General features: G+C 45.4%; 1 protein-coding gene across 15 annotated transcripts in view; it reads right to left on the bottom strand.

Moving 5' to 3' along the window:
• The window catches only part of SLC8A1 (solute carrier family 8 member A1), a 337,151-nt gene that overhangs the window by 28,046 nt on the left and 290,274 nt on the right, over positions 1-18,831 (bottom strand). The window lies entirely within an intron of this gene.

The raw sequence follows: 18,831 nt of genomic DNA, 5'->3' as shown, positions 1-18,831 counted from the left end.
TTATGCATGTGAACAGCATGTTAGATAGTTTGATTGCACTGTGCATTGCACAGAGGTCTCTGCTGAGCTGTCTATAATGATGTCCACGTCCCTTTCCTGTGCTGATACTGTCAATTTACAAGCCTGTAAGGTTTACGAGTTTAACCTTCCCCTCCCTGCAAAGTGCATTCCTTTGCATTTATCAACAATGAACTTCAGAGACTGCTGCACTGGGGAGAGGGGTAAAACAGGATCTAGCCAGGGCCAACCCATTCCCCCCAGCAACTCCCTGGGCCTAGAACCATGTAGGGAAACCCCCAACAGTCTGGTGAAGTAGACAACCATGTTGCTTTGGTAAAAAGCTGCAGAAACAGGAACCAGCCAGAGACTCCAGCTGATCAGAGCAGGAGCAGAATCAGCCAAATCTGGATCCCCTGGAAATTCAGAGAACTTGCTATAGTTTTGACAGGACTTGCTCTATGCTGATTAGCTGTTTGCTCCAACCCACCATCTGCCTCCCAGTCTCTTCATCTCAGCTTCACTCCTCTCCTGCTCCGTCCCCTTCATTGGCCTCTTCCTAGCAACATCCCCTCTCCCTTTCCTTGTCTTTTCGTTTAGGTTATCCCCTCTGAACTAAACCTGTGACAGTACTTTACCTCTCACCACCCTACTGCATGATCCTGGGCAAGTCATTTCTCTGTCTGTTCAGTTTAGGCTGAAAACTCTTTGGGGAAAAGTCTCTCTCTTGCTATTTTTTTTTTGTTCAGCGCCTAGCATAATAAAGCCCTGATCTCATCTGTCTAGGTCTTCATGTAATACAAATAATGATTTAATATTGTTTTGGTCAGCTTCCCTATCCTTCACAAGATGTATCCTTTGCAATCTCTTAAGCATCTGCCATTGAGTTACTGTGCTCCTGCTGCAGAAGTGGAAAGGTGCAGCAGTTCTGCCTGTTTTAAGGGTGTTTGTCATGCTGAAGTGTCAGCATGCCCCCCAGGTCAAGGGCTGATTTGCCGCCTTCCTAACTGGTCTGAATTCTTAGGGGTACTAAACTTCTGCCTGGCAGGAAAGACACATTGCTGAGCTGAGAATTCAGTTCCAAGGTGGAATTTAGACCAACAGTACAATGAACTATAACGTGCAACAGCTCTGACAACACACCAAAGTACAAGAGACCCGAAGAGCAGCTTCTCTCTCTCACCAACAGATGTTGGTCTTAAAACATATGACCTCGCCCACTTTGTCTCTCTCACATACAAAGAGACAATCTGCATAACCAAATCTGGCACACTTCCCCCTCTTGACTTCAGGAGGCTGCTGCTCTTCTAATTTCTCTTTGATTTGCCCAAAGCGCTAGTTAAATGGGATCAGAGAAATGTTTAGCTTACAGCATCAATCCGGGAGGTGTGTTACAATTCAGGGTCAGTGTACTTCCCTTCTTCCCAATGCTCTAGACTTCAATTTCTAGTCTGTTTTGACACCCAGTCTCCATGGCTTTCCAGGCAGAGGATGCTGACAGGTCTGATGGAACCCTATGGGCTGGTAACATGCTGACTTACTCAGGGGGCTCCAACCGCATGGCTTGCATTCCTCAGTATTGGAATTTAAGTTCCAAAGCAATAAATGGCATCCATGAGTCATAGCTGAATTAACAGTAGCCAGGCTTCACTGGTTGAGCAGAGACGGATGATCTTACAGTGAAGGCAGGTGATGGATGCAAAAGATCAGTGTATGATCTCCAGCTCTGGCAAAGACACCCTGTGTGACCTTTGGTAAGTCACTTAATCTCTGTGCCTCATTTCCCCAGCTGTACAATGGGGATTGTAAATGGCACCTTTATCCCTTGTCTATCTGGATTGTGAGCTCTTACTCTGGATATGTACAGTGCCTAGCCCACTAAGGTCTCAGTCTTGGTCAGGGTCCCTGGGCACTAGCCAAGAGGTGGTAGGTTCACATCTGTATCAAGTCCATTTCCTCTGGAATATCGACCTAGATTTCCAAAAGCAGCTGGGGATTTTGTGTGCCCAACTTGAGACAGCTTAAAGGGACTGTCAGAGCAGAGGCTCAAACCTTCTGAAAAATCAATCTCTTTCAGGCGCCTCTTGTCAGACACTCACAATTCCTGGCCATTTATGAAAAAAATTAAGGCCACTACTTTCTTCTTCTCCTTTTGTTTCCTACACCATGGCCCTACATGTATGTAGCTCTATGTACACAGAATACCTAGTCATAGATGCTCCACAAAGACAGAGCAGAGAAGCTCTTGCAAATAGGGAGATCCTCATGTTTCAGCTTGCAAAGAAAAACAAATGTAATGATGTCACTTGATTAAATCACAATGGCAAAAGGTGGTGGCATTTATATCTCCCTTCTCTTACACCAAGAGTTGTACAATACACAAGATCACAACTTTTGTGCTTGTCAGAAATTCCTTAAACTGAAACTCAAACAACTAGCCTAAAGCTTTATGGACTGTATTCATTTCCTAATGAAATCAATAGGCGTATTTGCACTGACCATGATGAGAGCTAACCTGCCCTAAACCAAACTGTGAAACAGGGCATCCTAAGGAAGTAGTGAGTGGTAATTAACAACTAGCTTGCGCTTGAAGGGGTAACTTGCAGTTGTCCTTTTAAACATCTCTGATCCAACTTTTCCCTTAGATGTGCATGGCTAGCAACAGGAGCTGCACATGGGCATCCTAGTACAGAATCTAACTCTCATCATTTTCCTGCAATGCAGTTTCAGTCTGTGCAACAGAGCTCCAGGCTAATTTCTCTCAAATTTTGAAACGCTATGTGCTGCCTCCAGTAATAAAGAATGCAGGCAGAGCAGTAGATATCTTAGGAATAAGTTCTTCCAGAACATTAGAAATCAAAGGGGCAATAAGCGAAGGAGGACACTCAGGTTGACTTCAGTCAGTGAATGATCGGGTCCTAGCTGGTCAAATATATCTCATCTAAAGGAACCATTTGCACTAGCCCTAATGTTTGCACAAGCACCTTTTATCTAGCGAGCCAGGAGAAAGGTCTCTTAGTTGTTAGGGAGGCTATAAGTATTGTAATAACGGTGTGCAATTTTCTTAAGCTCTCACTGCTTGCCTGTGTGAGTATTTTCCTTTCCATATCTCTTTATGCAATGGTGGCACATGTTTTGTGTTAATTTAAAAGTAAAATGTATAAGCACTCCTGCAAGGAGTGTAAAACAGTGTTGCTGTGTGTTATGTATTTATTCATGAGCACCAACTAAAACGGCATTCAAATGGTGACACAACAACATAACAAAAGAATTACCAGAAGTGGCTCCCAGTAATCCTGGGTTCATTTCACCTGGCTTCTAAGCCCTCCAAACTTTGTGGGTCTAAATGTTTTTCACAATCAAGCTATGGAATCTGTGTCTCACTCAACACTTCAAGATCTTGCAATTTTGCACCGAAACACCACAGCAGCTATCAATCAGCAACTTTGAGTGGTGGACAGAAGACAAGGAGAGGGAGAGCAACACCCAGGAAAGTCACAAACAAGCAGGACCAAACTGTGGCAAACAGCATCCCCAAGTTTCAGGTGTGACAGAGCCATGCGTCATTCAACATGCACCTTAAAACACAATGCTTAATATGGTAGTAATCAATAATAGGAAGCTTGATTTTATTACCTTGGTAGACAACAAAGGAAACTCAAAACAAACTCTGCTATATACGGGGGGTGGAGGTGGGGTATTTATTTAAGTCTGAATCCTGTGCAGTTCTTAGCTGATCCCACAAAGACCGGGCTGGCTAGACACATCTCTTCTAGTAGTATAATTTTGCAACAGGCATTTTTAAGTATCTACAGATCTGTGAGGCAGTGGAGCAGTCGCAAAGCTAAAATCTTTAGGGAGATGATGAAACAGATTTTTAAAAATGAATCTGAGTGCGGCTGTCAAAATATTGGTCTGGATCTGTCTATCATTTTTCTGAGGGTTAATAATGAACCTCTCTCTAGAAGAGCGAAGATAGAGGTTGCTAGTTTGCTTAGAAAGCCGTATGCATCCACTCTGGGATGTTAGGCCAAAAGAATACGAGGCATCTTTGCTGCAAGAGAAATTTCCCAACCCTAAAAATAAAAATAAATAATAAAATTGTAACATTTTGCTCTTTAGTCACCCGTGTTGTAGCTCAACTGCAAGGTATGCGGGAGTGACTGGCTGGGGGACACTGTCTATGGTTTTTGTTATACAGAAAGCCAGACCAGGTGATCACAATTGTCCCTTTTGGCCTTAAAACTCCATGATTCATGTGTTAACTTTCCTGAATCTAATAAGCACACTGCTATAGAGAGCTGGCCTACATATTCTAAACAAGTTATTTCCAAGCATTGTGCCCCTCCTAACTGTACATCTGGAGTACAGCTGCAGTACTGCCAACCCCAAGTGTAAAGAAATAAAGAAAAAAACAACCACAAAACAAGCTCCCCCAAAATCATGAGATTTAATATAATTAATTAGTTAATTAAATAAAAATGCTGTTGGGATTGTTATTATTTTCCTTCTGGGTCTTGGTGTGCTCAGGTCACGGGTTCAAGTTTTTCTCTGCAATCAAGAGAGCTAGAATATTACTTTTTTTTTAAAAATGAAAGCTGAGATTCTCCTTGTGATCACAGGACTCCAAGGGCTGGGGTTTTAAGAAACTCGTCAAATATTACCAGAATCATGATAACCAAAATCACAAGACCTGACAACACAGTTAAAGATGCTCAATGTCTGCTCCCCACCCAATTGCAAGATTTTAAGGGGGACTCTCACCCATCTATGTGTAGGGGGACTGTGTGGGGACAGACAACCAAATCTCCTCCCCCTCACAACAGGAGCTGCTAACAGGGAGTTTTGCAAGGGAGTTTGGAAGGGGAGTAGGAAGGGGGGGGGTCCCTTGTCAGTCTCATCTGTGACCCATTGGTCCCCTGAACCCATAACCTGAGCCACATCAAAAATCTTTCTGTTTACAGCAGAGAGGAGCGGACAGGGAACTGTAGACGGGAATTTGCGAGAGTTTGACAGAGGGAAGCTTACAATGGTGAGGAGGACCCGCAACACCTGTGCCAGCACTGCTTCTGTCTCCTCCACCTGCGCCTGTAGCCAGACAGATCACCAAAGCATGGATGCCTTTACCCAGATTCTGGTGTGGGCTTGCAAAGACTGTAATTTGCAATTTCCACTTACTGATATCCAGGCTGGGGGTGGCATCCAATGTGAAAGGTGCCTGCTGGTGGAATCTCTCAGGCAACAGGTGGGAGAGCTACAGGAGGAGGTGGCCAGGCTGAGGAACATCTATGTCCATGAGCAATTCCTGGACAGTATCCATGTGGAGACAGCTGATGGTGCTGTCCCAGTTGACAGGACTATTGACACTCCAGTGGAGGAGGAGATGCCTCAGGGTGTATCTGACACACCAGTGGAGGAGGAGGCTCAGGGTGGACACAGCCAGCTGGTTACTTCTAGCAGCAGGCAGTGCTCCACCGCTGCTGCGAACCCTCCTGTTGTGGTAAAAGATAACTGTTATGCTCTTCTTGATACAGGAGAGAAGAAATCACCCCCAACAGTGAAGGGGGTGAAGCCTTGTACCCCTAAGGCTGGGAGGTCTGCTGCCACCACTGATAAGAAACGTAGGGTAGTGGTGGTTGGAGACTCTCTGCTGAGGGGGACGGAGACACCCATCTGTCGCCCTGACCGTTCATCCCGGGAGGTATGCTGCCTGCCAGGGGCCCGTATCCGAGATGTTACAGAGGCTTTGTCGAGGATTATCCGGCCTTCTGACTACTATCCCATGCTACTCATCCATGTGGGCACAAATGATACTGCGAGGTGTGACGCTGAGCAGATCAAGAGTGACTACAGGGCTCTGGGAGTACGGGTTAAGGAGTTTGGAGCGCAGGTGGTATTCTCTTCGATTCTTCCTGTTGAAGGTAGGGGTCCGGGCAGAAACAGATGCATCGTGGAGGTGAATGCCTGGCTGCGAAGATGGTGTCGCCAGGAGGGCTTTGGCTTCCTCGACCACGGGATGCTATTTGAGGAAGGACTGCTAGGAACAGATGGCGTTCACCTTTCGAAGCGGGGAAAGGCCTTATTTGCGCACAGACTGGCTAACCTAGTAAGGAGGGCTTTAAACTAGGTTCGACGGGGACAGGTGAGCAAAGCCCACAGGTAAGTGGGGAACAAGACCTGGGAGATGGGTTGGAAACAGGAGGGAGCACGGGCTATAATGGCAGAGAGGAAGGAGGGTCAGGGCAAAGCTGGGAGGCAAGATCAAACCAGTATCTTAGATGCCTTTATACAAATGCAAGAAGTATGGGTAATAAGCAGGAAGAACTGGAAGTGCTAATAAATAAATACAACTATGACATTATTGGCATTACTGAAACTTGGTGGGATAATACACACGACTGGAATGTTGGTGTGGATGGGTATAGTTTGCTCAGGAAGGATAGACAGGGGAAAAAGGGAGGAGGTGTTGCCTTATATATTAAAAATGTACACACTTGGACTGAGGTGGAGATGGACATAGGAGACGGAAGTGTGGAGAGTCTCTGGGTTAGGCTAAAAGGGGTAAAAAACACAGGTGATGTCATGCTGGGAGTCTACTACAGGCCACCTAATCAGGCGGAAGAGGTGGATGAGGCTTTTTTCAAACAACTAACAAAATCATCCAAAGCCCAAGATTTGGTGGTGATGGGGGACTTCAACTATCCAGATATATGTTGGGAAAATAACACCGCGGGGCACAGACTATCCAATAAGTTCCTGGACTGCATTGCAGACAATTTTTTATTTCAGAAAATTGATAAAGCTACTAGGGGGGAAGCTGTTCTAGACTTGATTTTAACCAACAGGGAGGAACTTGTTGAGAATTTAAAAGTAGAAGGAAGCTTGGGTGAAAGTGATCATGAAATCATAGAATTTGCAATTCTAAGGAAGGGTAGAAAGGAGTACAGCAGAATAGAGACAATGGATTTCAGGAAGGCAGATTTTGGTAAGCTCAGAGAGCTGATAGGCAAGGTCCCATGGGAATTAAAACTGAGGGGAAAAACAACTGAGGAAAGTTGGCAGTTTTTCAAAGGGACGCTATTAAGGGCCCAGAAGCAAGTTATTCCGATGGTTAGGAAAGATAGAAAATGTGGCAAAAGACCACCTTGGCTTACCCTTGAGATCTTGCGTGACCTACAAAATAAAAAGGCGGCATATAAAAAATGGAAACTAGGTCAGATCACGAAGGATGAATATAGGCAAATAACACAGGAATGCAGAGGCAAGATTAGAAAAGCAAAGGCACAAAATGAACTCAAACTAGCTATGGGAATAAAGGGAAACAAGAAGACTTTTTATCAATACATTAGAAGCAAGAGGAAGACTAAGGACAGGGTAGGCCCACTGCTCAATGAAGAGGGGGTAACAGTAACGGGAGACTCGGAAATGGCAGAGATGCTTAATGACTTCTTTGTTTCGGTCTTCACTGAGAAGTCTGAAGGAATGTCTAGTATAGTGAATGCTTACGGGAAGAGGGTAGGTTTAGAAGAGAAAATAAGGAAAGAGCAAGTAAAAAAGCACTTAGAAAAGTTAGATGCCTGCAAGTCACCAGGGCCTGATGAAATGCATCCTAGAATACTCAAGGAGTTAATAGAGGAGGTATCTGAGCCTCTAGCTATTATCTTTGGGAAATCATGGGAGACGGAGGAGATTCCAGAAGACTGGAAGGGGGCAAATATAGTGCCCATCTATAAAAAGGGAAATAAAAACAACCCAGGAAACTACAGACCAGTTAGTTTAACTTCTGTGCCAGGGAAGATAATGGAGCAGGTAATCAAAGAAATCATCTGCAAACACTTGGAAGGTGGTAAGGTGATAGGGAATAGCCAGCATGGATTTGTAAAGAACAAATCGTGTCAAACTAATCTGATAGCGTTCTTTGATAGGATAACAAGCCTTGTGGATAAGGGAGAAGCGGTGGATGTGATATACCTAGACTTTAGTAAGGCATTTGATACAGTTTCGCATGATATTCTTATAGATAAGCTAGGAAAGTACAATTTAGATGGGGCTACTATAAGGTGGGTGCATAACTGGCTGGATAACCGTACTCAGAGGGTAGTTGTTAATGGCTCCCAATCCTGCTGGAAAGGTATAACAAGTGGGGTTCCGCAGGGGTCTGTTTTGGGACCGGTTCTGTTCAATATCTTCAACGATTTAGATGTTGGCATAGAAAGTACGCTTATTAAGTTTGCGGACGATACCAAACTGGGAGGGATTGCAACTGCTCTGGAGGACAGGGTCAAAATTCAAAATGATCTGGACAAATTGGAGAAATGGTCTGAGGTAAACAGGATGAAGTTCAATAAAGATAAATGCAAAGTGCTCCACTTAGGAAGGAACAATCAGTTTCACTCATACAGAATGGGAAGAGACTGTCTAGGAAGGAGTATGGCAGAAAGAGATCTAGGGGTCATAGTGGACCACAAGCTTAATATGAGTGAACAGTGTGATACTGTTGCAAAAAAAGCAAACATGATTCTGGGATGCATTAACAGGTGTGTTGTAAACAAGACACGAGAAGTCATTCTTCCGCTTTACTCTGCGCTGGTTAGGCCTCAACTGGAGTATTGTGTCCAGTTCTGGGCACCGCATTTCAAGAAAGATGTGGAGAAATTGGAGAGGGTCCAGAGAAGAGCAACAAGAATGATTAAAGGTCTTGAGAACATGACCTATGAAGGAAGGCTGAAGGAATTGGGTTTATTTAGTTTGGAAAAGAGAAGACTGAGAGGGGACCTGATATCAGTTTTCAGGTATCTAAAAGGGTGTCATCAGGAGGAGGGAGAAAACTTGTTCACCTTAGCCTCCAATGATAGAACAAGAAGCAATGGGCTTAAACTGCAGCAAGGGAGATTTAGGTTGGACATTAGGAAAAAGTTCCTAACTGTCAGGGTAGTTAAACACTGGAATAGATTGCCTAGGGAAGTTGTAGAATCTCCATCGCTGGAGATATTTAAGAGTAGGTTAGATAAATGTCTATTAGGGATGGTTTAGACAGTATTTGGTCCTGCCATGAGGGCAGGGGACTGGACTCGATGACCTCTCGAGGTCCCTTCCAGTCCTAGAGTCTATGAGTCTATGTATGCTAACAGGAATAAGCCCCTTCCTTAGGGTGACCAGATGTCCTGATATTATTGGGACAGTCCCGATTTTAGGGGACTTGACCTGCGGCCTGACCTTACATCGGTTGGGACACACTTCTTCCCAATATCGGGACCGTCTGGTAGGACCGCAAGTTGCTGCTGGTGCCACTCACTACTTCTTCCTGGGCAGCTCCCAGCGCCCGCCCGCCGGCAGGAGCCTGCACTGCAGCCCCAGGCACAGAGGTGACGAGGAGGTCTCTGCCGCGTGGTACAGGAGCGGGGCTTGCAGGAGCCAGCAGTGGGCAGAGAGCCCCCGCCCCTGCCCTCAACCCAACCCCACCTGACCCGTGACCCTGGGAGCCAGAGGAACCTGCCTTCCGGATGCTTCCTAGGACCCACTCCAAGTAAGCACTGCTGGGACTCACCTCGCCCCCTGGTAGGTCCCTCTGGCTGGGAGGCGGGGAGGGAGCGGTTTCTGCGTGCTGCCGGCACCTGCAAGCCACGCTCCGCAGCTCCCATTGGCGCTTTTCCCAGCCAATGGGAGCCATGGAGCTCACAATTGTGGAGGGTGCAGCACGTGGAGAGTCTGGAGACTCCTCTTGCCACTCTCACCCAAGGAGCCAGACACCTCCCAGCAGGGCTGGTGAGTGCGGCCAGGGAAGGGGGCAGGGTGTGATGGTGAGTGTCTGGGAGATGTGAGTGGGGCGCTGGGCAGAGGGGAGGTTTGTGTGTTTTGGGATGCTAAACAGTGGGGGCCTGTTGGGGGGTGCTGGGCAGTGGGGGAGATCTGTGTGTTTCACGGCACTGGGCGGGGGGCATCTGTGTGGGGTGTTGTGGTGGTGGGGCTGTGGGGAAGGGCACAGGGAGGGAGGGAGGGGAAATCTGTATGTATTGCCCAGGAACTACAGCCTTTCGTGCATCTTCACATGCAGGAAGTGATATTTCAGGGCGCTTTTCAGATCTAGGTAGTCTACAATCTGATCCCAAATGCCTGATTTCTGATTATTAAGAAAGTATTAAATCTCCATTAGGATTATCATCCATCATCTCTATCAATCAGCTTTTCTGAGTGAATGATGGGTGTATATTCAAATATATAATAGAAAGTGGGTCTCTCTCTTTCTACACCTCCCCCCCCCCACGAACTATGTCTATCACTGCAATGATAACTGCACACCTGTGGTTGCCTTTGCTATAATATGGGATGCGATAAATAATTGATTTTGGATTAGGTTCTTTGGTCTGTAAACTCTGGTGCAGGGGCTGACTTTTACTGTGTTTGTGCAGCACAACTGGGCCCTGATCTTGGTTTGGGCTTCTCAGAGCTACTGTAACATACATAATAAAAAACCAATAGTTTTTGTGAGGATAGAGTTTTAAAAGTGAAATCATGTCCTGCAAGTTTGGTCTCCAGATACAATGAAAGACAAAAAAAACTTTCTCTTCTACAAGAATCACACATGAAAGTGAACTCAGACAGTTTGGATTTGGACCTATCAAGTACTCCATTTAAGATGTTGGGGAACTTTCTATCTATAATCATGATACCTGAGTTATGTAATGACTAAAGAAAGGGAATCCCCCATAAGAAGGGCTAGAGATATGAATCTGTCACTTCAGTGTTATGTAGTTGTTATTGATATTGAGCCAGCATTTATAAGACACTTTGACCATAACATTCCTTACAATCAGAGCTGTTAATAAATATGTTTGAAGTGCCACTTACTTGAAGGACAGGGAAAAATATCTGTTCACTATTTGTTTTTCTGTTAGAATTTATAATAAAATGTAAGATCGACAGCTTTGCTCAGAATGGAAGGAAATTACTTAAAACAACTCAAGGACATTAGATTTTGAACTCAACAGTAAGTAGGGTCAGATATCTATATCTATGTATATAGATATAGATTTTTTTTTGCGGGGATGGCAATCTGTACAGATATATGTTTTAAAAGAATAAATATGAAACTTTATCAGACTTTAAATCATGTGTATTCAACATTCAGATTAAGGGCAAGTTAAATACCAGTTGTGGGCTTCACTTGTTATGACATGTAATTATCACTCTGAAATAGGGGAATGCTATGAGTGGGATTTTCAAAAGCACCTACAAACTGGGGTGGCTGCAAGTGCTCTGAAGGACAGGGTTAGAATTCAAGATGATCTGGACAAACTGAGAAATGGCCTGAAATAAATAGGATGAAATTCAATAAGGACAAATGCAAAGTACTCCAAATGCATATTGCACCAATATGAAATGGGACAAGACAGCCCAGAAAGGAGTATTGAAGAAAAGGATCTGGGGGTTATAGTGGATTACAAACTAAATATGAGGCAACAATGTAATACTGTTGCCCACCCCCCCAAAAAAAGAAAAAAGGGACCATCATTCTGGAATGTATTAGCAGGTGTGTTGTAAACAGGACATGAGAAGTTTCAGAGTAGCAGCCGTGTTAGTCTGCATCGGCAAAAAGAAGAGGAGTACTTGTGGCACCTTAGAGACTAACAAATTTATTTGAGCATAAGCTTTCGTGGGCTATAGCCCACTTCATCGGATGCATGCAGTGGAAAATAGAGTAGGAAGATATTTTATATATATATACACACAGAACACGAAACAATGGGTGTTACCATACACACACTAACGAGAGTGATCAGTTAAGGTGAGCTATTATCAGCAGGAGAGAAAAAAACTTTTTGTACTGGTAATCAAAATGGTCCATTTGCAGCAGTTGACAAGAAGGTGTGAGGAACGGGGGCGGGGGAGAGAATAAACATGGGGAAATAGTTTTACTCTGTGTAATGACCCATCTACTCCCAGTTTTTATTCAAGCCTAATTTAATGATGTCCATTTTGCAAATTAATTCCAATTCAGCACTCTCTCTTTGGAGTCTGTTTTTGAAGTTTTTTTGTTGTAATATTGCGACTTTTAGGTCTTTAATCAAGTGACAGGGAGATTGAAGTGTTCTCCGACTGGTTTTTGAATGTTATAATTCTTGACGTTTGATTTGTGTCCATTTATTCTTTTACGTAGAGACTATCCGGTTTGGCCAATGTATATGGCAGAGGGACATTGCTGGCACATGGTGGCATACATCACATTGGTGTGAATGAGCCTCTGATAGTGTGGCTGATGTGATTAGGTCCTATGATGGTGTCCCCCTGAATAGGTATGTGGACAGAGTTGGCAACAGGCTTTGTTGCAAGGATAGGTTCCTGGATTAGTGCTTTTGTTGTGTCGTCTGTGGTTGCTGGTGAATATTTGCTTCAGATGGGGGCGCTGTCTGTAGGCAAGGACTGGCCTTTCTCCCAAGATCTGTGAGAGTGATGGATCATCCTTCAGGATAGATCGTAGATTCTTAATGATGCACTGGAGAGGTTTTAGTTGGGGGCTCAAGGTGATGGCTAGTGGCGTTCTGTTACTTTCTCTGTTGGGTCTGTCCTGTAGTAGGTGACTTCTGGGTACTCTTCTGGCTCTGTCAATCTGTTTCTTCACTTCAGCAGGTGGGTACTGTAGTTGTAAGAATGCTTGATAGAGATCTTGTAGGTGTTTGTCTCTGTCTGAGGGGTTGGAGCAAATGCGATTATATCGTAGACCTTGGCTGTAGACAATGGATCATGTGGTGTGGTCTGATGAAAGTTGGAGGCATGTAGGTAAGTATAGTGATCAGTAAGTTTCCAGTATAGGGTGGTGTTTATGTGACCATCGCTTATTAGCACCAGGGTAGCCCAGAGGATTCAGGGGGCCTGGGGCAAAGCAATTTCAGGGGCCCCTTCCATTAAAAAAAAAAGTTGCAATATTATAGAATACTATATTCTCGTGGGGGCCCCTGTGGGGCCCAGGGCAAATTGCCCTACTTGCCCTCCTGGGCGGCCCTGATTAGCACTGTAGCATCCAGGAAGTGGATCTCTTGCATGGACTGGCCCAGGCTGAGGTTGATGGTGGGGTGGAAATCGTTGAAATCATGGTGGAATTCCTCAATGGGTTCTTTTCCAGGGGTCCAGATGATGAAGATGTCATCAATGTAGCGCAAGTAGAGCAGGGGCGTTAGGGGACGAGAGCTGAGGAAGCATTGTTCTAAGTCAGCCATAAAAAATGTTGGCATACTGTGGGGCCATGCGGGTACCCATAGCAGTGCCGCTGATTTGAAGGTATATGTTGTCCCCAAATTTGAAATAGTTATGGGTGAGGACAAATTCACAAAGTTCTGCCACCTGGTTTGCCATGACATTATCGGGGATACTGTTCCTGATGGCTTGTAGTCCATCTTTGTGTGGAATGTTGGTGTAGAGGACTTCTACATCCATAGTGGCTAGGATGGTGTTTTCAGGAAGATCACCAATGGATTGCAGTTTCCTCAGGAAGTCAGTGGTGTCTCAAAGACAGCTAGAAGTGCTGGTAGCATAGGGACTGAGGAGGGAGTCTACATAGCCAGACAAACCTGCTGTCAGGACATGAAAAGTAATTCTTCTGCTCTACTCAGCATAGATAAGGCCTCAAGTAGGGCAGTGTCCAGTTTTGGGCACCTCACTTTGGGAAAGACGTGGACAAACTGTAGAAAGTCCAGAGGAGACAAACAAAAATGATGAAAAGTCTAGAAAGACTTACAAGGAAAAATTGGGTTTGTTTCCTCTGGAGAAGAGAAGATTGAGGGGGGACATGAGAGTAGTCTTCAAGTACGTAAAAGTTTGTTATAAAGAGGAGGGTGATAAATTGTTCTCTTTATCCACTGAGGACAGAGCAAGAAGTAATGATCTTAAATTGCAGCAACGTGAGATATTAAAAAAAAAAATCCTGTCAGGTTGTTAAGCACCGGAACAAATTACCTAGGAGGGTTGTGGAATCTCCATCATTGGAGGTTTCTAGGAGCAGGTTACACAGACACGTGTCAGAGATAGTCTCTAAGACTTAGTCCTGCCTCAGTGCAGGGGACTGCACTAGACGACATATCCAGCCCGATAGTTCTATGATCGTATGACTTGGAAAAATCAATGGGACTTTTGCTCCTGAGTTATGTAGATTCTTTTGAAAATTCCAGTCTAAATTCAGAATCTTTAGTTACAGGACAAAAAGAGCCGTGACCTACTCTGAACTTCCTTCTAGCTCTAGCAGAGCAGCCAGCATGGGTCACCAATGAAATGCCCAAATATCAGCATTAGAGAGAGTATAGAATTCTAGATCCTATTCCAGGAATTCATTTCCAGTAGGCTGTAACATTACCAAACTACAGCAGTGTTCACTACCAAAAAAATCTGCTAACTGCTACACAATAAAATTAAACAAAGAAATGTATCAGGGCTACAGAAATTTTATACCTATAACAAACAGATCAATCTTTTCTACTCTATTCCTAGCCATATTCTCCTTCTCTGCCAATACATCACACAAAGAGAAAATGTACAGAACTAACACAGTCCAGTGTACACTGAAGTTGTAGTCCTTTATAAACTTCAGCTTTCTATTTCACACACAATGTATTAACTTAGCAGCGTGCAACCAGCAGCACATTTCCATTACAGAATGAAGCCAGGGGACACATGTACAGCAGAGAGGGCAGTATGAAATGTCGGGGGTGTTAATAAATGAATGTGGATTATGTAGCAGACAAGAACTGGGTGGGTGCCTTATTTTTAATTGGCTAAATCCCTGCCAGGGATGGCCTTTATGTACTGTGTCCATACAGTGCCTAGCACAATGCAGCTCCAGGCTCCTAGGCAATAAAGCCATACAAATGACAGTATCCTGTCATAACTCACTCTCTGATTTAAGAGGAATTCCCACTCTCACTGATCCCAGCAGTTACATATTTGATGATCAATAATATTTTGCAGTACAGAAGTTCCCCAAGCTTGGTTGGGATCCTATTGTACAGGCATAGAGTAAGAAAGAGGTTGCAAGCTCTTTGGGTCAGAGACTTAACAGAGAGAGGGTGAGAAAGGAAACCAGGATGACACAAACTTCCCCAAGCAGGCCAGAAGCAGGACTCTCACCCCAGGCTTGTGTCCTAGACCACAGAGCCAGGCTGCCAGGTCTGATTTTTCTTAGCAACGTCCCCACATTGTTGTGGCTGATTGGCGGAATACGCTATGTTGTGAATCAAGCTTTGCATGGCTGAGTGTGCTGTGGGTACAGGAGCTCAGCTGAGCTTGTCACATTTGAATTTTTGGATTGAAGGAGCTTTCTTCTTACAGAAACTAACTAGAAGGCACCACATCTTCTCTGCATTGCTGCTGTCACTCAGGGCTGTATTTCTATTATAATAGCAATACAAGGTAGTATTTGGGGAGAAACAGTGGAGTCAAATAACAAGAGCTCTCACGTGGGCCTGGAATCTAATTGGGAGCTGGGTACTGTTGCTCTAATGGCAAGGAGACTTTAAAACAAGGCTCTCGTCTCTCCCCCGGACACACACCCCTGGATGAGACAGCTGCCCACAGCAGACTCAGTGCATGGGTAGCACTGAGATTTCTTCCAAGTTGTCTCCTCTGGGTAAAGCTACACTAGCAAAGCAGGCTGGGGGTTCATACCACTCCCCTGGTTCTCCTGGATGTCCCAGCTCCACCAGCAATGTACAGCAGCTTACCAGCACAGCAGGCTGCCGGTCCCAGCTTCTCAGCTGAGGCTCCCAGATGCACTCTGCTTGCCCTGGTAAAGCAGTTATCCACAGCAGACATATCAAGAGCTCGCCTCTCACTCACTCTCTGGCCTGCCTCCGCTGAGTCCCAGGGATCCACCTAGCCAGGGTTTTCTTTACAGCAATTTCTAAGACTGAATGCAAGAGGCTTGATCTGGCCGCAGAGTCAATGCTCAGCGCTTTCTGTGGTTTGTTTGGGAGCATGATGCCTTGGCAGTCAGCTCTCAGCACTGCATGACCCCACACTGAACTCTTGACTCATTCTTTTTTGCACAGTGACAACAATGGCCCAGCAGTTAGGTGCCAGCATGGGACTTGGAAGACCTGGGCTCACTTGCCTGCTGTGCCACAGACTTCCTGTGTGAACTTGGGCAAATCACTTAGTCTCTCTGTGTCTCAGTTTCCCATCTGTACAATGGAGATAACTGCACAGGGGTGCTATGAGAGTAGATACATTAGAGACATGAGGTTCTCAGATACTGTGGTGATGAGGACCTGTGAAGGAGAACACTCACAACCTGTGCCGCCGAGAGTGGTCCGGCAGGGGTGTGGCAGGCTGTCTTCTGCCCAGGCGTTCCCCTGTCTTACTGCCATTCTGCCCTGCAGTGGTCTAGCCTTCCAGTGACTCAGCCCTCTGGTCAAGTCACATTTTCAAGCCCACCTCTTTCGGGGTATGTCTAAAGAGCCCAGAAACCGGCAAGTCCTCAGGATTAAGCGAGAGAGTCAGGGCTTCCCCTGCGGTCTGGGTCTTGTGCTCCAGAGCACTGTATCTTCCCCAACGAGGGAGATTACTGTGGTTGTCCCTCTTTGGGGTGGGTAAGAGAGCGCAGGGCCTCCCCTCCACTGGGCTCCAATCCAGGGCCTAACAGAAGACAGCTAAATCCTGCGCCCTGGGGTGCTAGGCGGTGCCTCCCTGCATCACTCCCTACCAGTTCCCTCTCTGCCCATAGGGTAAAGTAAAGAACTAAACACCCAAATAAAGTATCTGACCTTCAGCAAGTCCCAGGTCCCATCTCTGGAGGCTGATTCAGGTCTCAGGCAGCAAGAACTCTCAGGGTACCCTTCCCAGGAGCTTAGCAGGCAGGTCAGATCACTTCCACATCGGCCTCCCACTGAGCTACTCTGCTCCCCTATTTAAACACCTCCTCCAGCCAGCACATGCATTGCAGGTGGAGCCGGGAAGGGGAGGATGGACACCTGGGTCCAGAGTAGCTTTTTACCCAGTCCTTTCTAGTGTGGGGTTTGTATACCTCATCACAGGCCACAGAGGCACCTAAGATAGACATAGTTCTGCAGCTCCACTGCGTTTTGTTCTCTCTTTTACCACCTCCATCCCACTCTCAGCACTGCCATTAAATCTATCAGGAGGGTGGACAGTGAAACTCCCAAGCCTGTTCAATGGATACTCACCGAGCTGGGGAGTAGACACTCCCTTTGGTCCCTTATATGGGAAGGAACAGATCGTTCCAAAATGTCACCTATTCCAAAGCCAGCTAGCCTGTATTGCAGCACATTACGCAGCCAGCGCACCACTGGGCGGCTGCCATTCTTGTGGCATGTGATATTCGAGACCAACAATAATAATTAGGTTTTGGATAAGGATGACTAAGTCAAAATTATTTTCTAAAGTACCGAGTTATCCATGGGCCTCATTACTGTAGTATCTGAGCATCTCACAATTCTTTTTGCATGTATTGATTTTCTCTACACCCCTGTGAAGTAGGAAGCACTCTTATCCTAACTTTGTGGAGGGAAAACTGAGGCACCCAACTCCCATTGACTTTCAGTGGGGAACTGAACACCTCTCTGCCTCCTAAGTGATTTGTTCAAGGTCGCACAGGAGGTCCCTGGCACAGTGGGGAATTGAACTCAATTCTTGTGTGTCTCCAGCAAGATCCTTGGATCATCCTTCCTCTCCGGGCTTTCTTTTTCTATCTTCCATTTTATCAAGTAAGAGTTCTCAGTGCAAAGTGTTAGAACTGTCACGGTATTACAGCACAAGGTGAAATAAGGAATTCCTTAAGGAAATCATTCCTATCCTTTGCCAGATTTAACCACACAACTTCCAGGGACATAGGGAAGGCAATCAACATCAGGCTTGCTAGATGGATGGGGAAGAGCTACATCTTGGGTCACAGCTAAGCTATCCACAAAACCAAAGCCTTGTGAAAAGGACCATCAGTTGCAGATTGCAAAGGAAAATCCTCCCAGGTGCAGTGAGTAAAGTCCATAGCATGGTATCTTCAACTTAGGTACAAAAGTGAATGAAAGCGCCAAGATATATGGCTTTCATGTTCTAATCTTTAATTGACAAAATCCAAAAGGGAGTAAACAGAACATTTGACTGTCAGTAGCCTTATTGGGTAGCCTGTCAGCTCAGCAGCCTGGAGTGTAGACCTGATTTCAGGAGGAGGAAGCTATCACAATGTTTTCCTTCAAATGTGTCACTGCTCTGCCGTTTTGTGGAGGAAGGAAGCTATGCTATGCAGACCTGAAGAAGGGACATGTGATGTGCACACAACAGCTATACCAAATGACTTCTAAGCACTGAGCAGACAGAAGTGAGATCTGCTCCTCACAAATGAAACATGCCTTTTTTGTTTAATCAACCCATTATGCAATGTCTCCAAAGGGAGTCTACTTCAAATAAACGAAGTTGTTCCTCTCAGAGCAACCTTGCAGTCCATGAAGATGCGAAGTCCAACGCATCAGGAAGACTGCTAACAAGGAAGGAGATCATTATTTACTCTGATTGCTTGCCTGGGAAAGTTTCTGACATTCACTTTGTCTTTGTGCTTGACTGCTCTTGGAAGGGGCATTGGAAAGCGACAGAAGATAACGCACTGTGTTATGATTTATCATCCTCTTATTTCCACGGGCAGCTGATTGTGGAGCTATTCTTTTAGCTTGTCATGTTTGGAATTGCAGGAATGTGGCCTATAGCAATTGTCATGATGCACACAGGAGACTCCAGCACAGTGCATGAGAACATGGGGAGGAAGAGCAGCTATAGCAGTCCCCAGCAAGATCAAACTGCCCCATCCTGTCAGCCACAGCTGATCAGAAACAGACCCAC

Source organism: Gopherus evgoodei, chromosome 3, assembly GCF_007399415.2.
Source record: "Gopherus evgoodei ecotype Sinaloan lineage chromosome 3, rGopEvg1_v1.p, whole genome shotgun sequence".
Taxonomy (NCBI): Eukaryota; Metazoa; Chordata; order Testudines; family Testudinidae; genus Gopherus; species Gopherus evgoodei.
The sequence above is the reverse complement of the archived record's forward strand: the minus strand, read 5'-3'. Positions and strand labels throughout refer to the sequence as shown.